The following is a 5,096-nucleotide window of genomic DNA, read 5'->3' as shown; positions in this document are numbered from 1 at the left end:
CATGTTTGGTATGATGAATGCCATAACAGTATGTATGCGATATAAATTCCATATACCATATGAGATGATTAAGTATGCAAGATATACACTATAAGATTGTGTTTATAATGTAAATTCCATATACCATATGAGGTGATTAAGTATGCATGATAAATGCCTTGAGATAATGTATATGATGTATATTCCATATACTATATGGGATGATTGAGAAAGCATGATGAATACTATGAGATTATGTATATGAGGCATTTTCCATATACCTTATAAGATGAGTAAGCTTGTATCTGAAAGACAATCCACATAGCTAATGCTACGAGTATGAGAACTCTAAGAGTGTGATTGATTCCACTCTCACAAGGTGTAAGTAATGACTTCATTCCTATGATGAATCATAAACACCCAAGGGCAATGAGGATGTATGTTGCTGGCCCAAGGTCATGGGGGATGTACCATTACAAGGTATGAGATTAATGTTAATGGAATGATCATAATTATTATGTTTATGGTATGTTGCACACTAATGTTGTTTGAGCATTGTTCATGATTTTTATTCTATGATGGCATGAGAATGTGCTTAATGAAGATGATTGATCTTTATAAAACATCCCAACAGGTAAGGGAATTTAAGGAATGGTAAAAATGAAGGATTTGGCCTAGAAATTTGGGTTTTGGGCTGAAAGTATCGATACATTCTAAACAAAATGCTTCATAAGGCTCTCTGTGTGAAATGTATCGATAGATACTTGAAAGTATCAATACATTCAAGAATGTGTCGATAAATTTGATACAGAATAAGTCATTTGACTGAATTTGATGAGAATTTCAATGGTAAAGGATTCCTAATGGTTTATATTAACATGTTTTCAAATGAATGCTATTAAACTGTGTTCAAATGACATGTTTTATGAAGTCCATGATGAAATTAGTTATGAATGTCATGAGATTACAAGTGCATGTTTACAAAATACTCTTATCCCCTGGCTTGTCCCTTTCATGCATCCACTGACAGAATCTTTGTGACTCACACGTTATTTTTCCCATTTACTTTGTTGCAGATCAGTGGTAATGTCTGATAGCATCTAGTGTCATGAACACCAGTGTCTAGTCTTCATTCTTCGGTAGGTGTCTAGCAACCACTTGATTCCAAGAGGGTCAGTCACATTCAGCTGATGAGTCAATCTTTACTTTATGTTATAATTTCACATTATAAACATGTTTATGTTGATATTGCCAATGTTTGGGCATCTTCCATGGATAATGTTATGTATGAGAGTATGATGACGGCTCGAGAGCCTACATGGACAACCAAGGGTGCTGATGATATTTAATGTTTATGTTATTGTGCATTATGGTAATGGCACTTGTTAATATATATATGAAATTCATGAGCTTACATAATTAAGTTGAGAAGTTCTTTTACTGTGCAATTAGTTTTATGAATTATGGGTATAATTATTATGTACGTTAATGGATGTTATATGATGCTTTTGCATGTGCTGATGAATGTTTGATGATGTTATAATAAAAGGATTGCTTAGGCATAATGGGCTATGCTCGGCTGGGTCCATGCACCGATCATAATCCTTCCAGGAATTAGGATGTGACAAATATATACACATAAAATTTTAGCTATTTTTTATGATTAAATGTAGATGTCATTGGCTTGCTCATCTCTATTAGCAAAGTAAGTTCTATATACATAAACAACAACCTAAAACAAGTTTGAAAAAGAAATATGATGTTGCAGAACATCAAGTTTGCTCCATACCTTCAAATGCATTGGTCCTTTCCTTACTTTTACATTTGGTTTTCTATTTTGCTACTACTCATTGTTGCTTATAAACTAATTGAACTCCTTTCTTTTTTCAGAGGTACAATCATTAATGCCACTCTATAGGGAAACTTGGCATACGCTATAGATGATGACATGATTGGTGTAAAAATAAAACCCATCATGATTTTAGCTTGATTTACAATCGGTAAATACCAAAGTAAGCAAACTAAATCTATTGCATTGATTCTGATCCAATGATTCTCAGGGCTTGATTGCAAATCTTCATGACCAAATAAACAGGGCATTTGTTGCATCCTATTTTGCTTTAAAACTCTCTATGGATTTGGATTTACCTATAGTTCTTGAAATGAAAAGCAGGTAAATGTCAAGTATATATTTTTTATGCATGACATTTGTTTCATTTTGACATCTCTATTATACATAGATGAAAGTTCATATTAATCACAGCTATCTTCATCTCATCTTCAATGGATTCTCAGATTTGATGAAAAGAAATGCATTGCTAATAGAGGTCCACAATTGTCATGACCCAAACCCGAGGGTCCATGATCAACGCACAAGCTTGGCAAGCAAAGCCCATAAGACCAACGAAAGCCTTAGGGTTCAAAATCAAATAACACATAGCCAAGGGATTTCATATGTTATATTCGTAAATAAAATTCAAGTTCAACATAGTACACCATCCTTTGCACATAATTCATAAAATTATCATAAGGACAAACATGGACCATTTAAGGCGGGTTCATACATAACAACCTTTAGTACACAATATTTCTAGGCACTCACTGCCTACAATATCAAAAATACGTTTCTTTCTAAACTTAAAATTTAGAAAGCTAATGTGGACCTGACCTATTGAAGTGACTATAATGACCTTCTCCCCAATCGTTACCGACACTTGAGACTTGCGAGTAAACCTGCCAAATCTTAAACAACCTTAGTTGAGATTTCGGACAATTAAATCAAATATTCTTTTTCATATATAAATCGATTAGTGATAGTGATACTATCATTTGCTTAAACCAAATAAACATTTGTAAAAAAAAAAACCAAATAAACATTTGTAAGTTATACGTCGCTACTAGATGACAATATCTAATTCCAATACACTTTCAACAAATTCAACATCACACTTAATATTCATTACACAACCTTTACATTCTAGCAATACATTTCCGATAAACTAATAAGTTTTAAAAATCCAACTAGTTTATACAACACGACCCCTATGCAGTGAAGCGACTCAGATAGGAAGTCCAAGAGATGCCATTACCTACATCGCAGCGAATCAAATGTTGGGGTGATACACTTGAGCTAATCACTTATTTGCAAAAGGAAGATAAAGGGGGTGAGTCTCACAGACTCAATGATCATCTACTCCATGAGTAGGGCGTAGATGGGAAATAAGCCAAGGATAGGAAATTTGAACATTAAAAACATACTAATATATATAAGCAATTTAAAATCAATGAAGCATTGTGCCCTATAAAAACTCAAAAGTTCCGCTGCAAAATAATCACTTCAAGTAATATAATAAAACCAGTGCTAGTAAAGGATTTCTACAGTCAAAATCATTTGTTTTTCTTTACTTAAAATTACACTAACATAAGCATGCTCTCTTCCGTAAAATTAAGGAATATTGATGCTTATACACAAGTTTATAAATGATCTTGTCCTCAAGATATTAAACACAACATCATCAATTCAAAATCAATACATAAAACAATGAAAGCTTTTAACCAAATAGGGGAGCTGTGGAAAAACTTGTATTTCTCACCATGTGAAAGAAATCATGTTTGAAAACCCAGAGAGTATGTAATCATAAATGATCAACTCGTGGACCCACTTTCATGTAATAATAATCGGAGAGCCCCGCTCCATCAGATTCCCACAGCCATGGTAGTCACAACGATGTTGGCTGACATCGGAGAAATCAAGTGGTCACAACCACGTATATCAGCTTATGGCCTGGCCACATATATCAACCTATGGCCTTGCCATGTATATATCACAAATTGTGGCCCCAGCCACGTCTAATTGCCCGTCGATGACCCAAAGGTTCTTTAGATAGAGCTTACTTGTGCACAAAAGTCACACTATCTTGATGTGATATTTGACTTACTCTCAAATCTCCCAGTTTGATAAAACCATTTAAAAATCAAGTTGGGTTCCCAAAGCTCAGTTTAAATCCATTTCAAAAGTACCAATCATGGTAACATGATAAAACCTTTTTTGTAAGACTTTGCAAAGTAAAACCTTTGCATGAGGCTTAGATATCAAATCAGCATGGTGAATATGTAATTTATTCATGAATGCACATTATACAACGAATAAGGCACATTTTGATGGAAACCGTGTTAAAGAGCTTGTTTCCCGATTTTCCTTTTAAAACTCTTTATGTATGTAGTTCTATATACATATATACAAAGCTTTTTTAAAAACATGTCATCCACAAGCCTAATGCTCTACCAACTCATGTTGTCCACAAATTGCATTTAAAGTAAACCAACACGCCTATTAATCATATATCAACATATATAGTATGAAAATTTTGAAATAGACAACCCCTACTCACCTTACAAATGTAACAACTGCTCCCCGATCGCTACCGACATTCGAGACTCTTAGGAGAGTTTACCAAGTCCTAAACAAGCCTTATTAAGAACTCTCATTAATTCTATACTTGTTCCACCATACTGTATAATTACTTTGAAATCGAATAATCCTTTGTAAGATGATTTGAAGCAATAGTAACAATAGATTAACATAACTTTTACTCTTGACAATTTTAATAAAACATTAAGGTCTATAATATCCAACTTCACTTTCTTTTTTTTTACATTATGCTATTTGCATTTACATCATGCTATAAAGGACTCCACCTCTAGCAGCAGAGCGACTCAGAATAAGGGGCTATGGGATGCCTTTACCTATCCGCGGTGGACTAAAAATGTCGATGACTACATGTTAGGCTGATCACTATCTGCAAAAGGGAAATAAGAGGGTGACTCTCATAGACTCAGTGATCATCGACTCCATGAGCAGGGCGTGGATGGGAAACAAGCATAAGGCAGAAAAGTTGAATAATAAAATTGGAATAGCAAAGCATAACCTTAAGAAACCAAATCATAAGTGGGATATTTGTGCCTTGAAAAAAAAAATAATGATGTAAATCATAATACAACATTTCACTTGGCAAAGCAATGCCGAAAGCAATGTTACGAAACCGAGTTCAAACATCAAAAACATTTCTTGCCATACAAATATGAATAATGATATAAAGTATGCACGCTCCCAAAAT

Source organism: Theobroma umbraticum, unplaced genomic scaffold (assembly GCF_002168275.2).
Source record: "Theobroma umbraticum cultivar Fairchild unplaced genomic scaffold, ASM216827v3 scaffold_55.0, whole genome shotgun sequence".
Classification (NCBI taxonomy): domain Eukaryota; kingdom Viridiplantae; phylum Streptophyta; class Magnoliopsida; order Malvales; family Malvaceae; genus Theobroma; species Theobroma umbraticum.
This window is presented reverse-complemented; position numbering follows the sequence as displayed.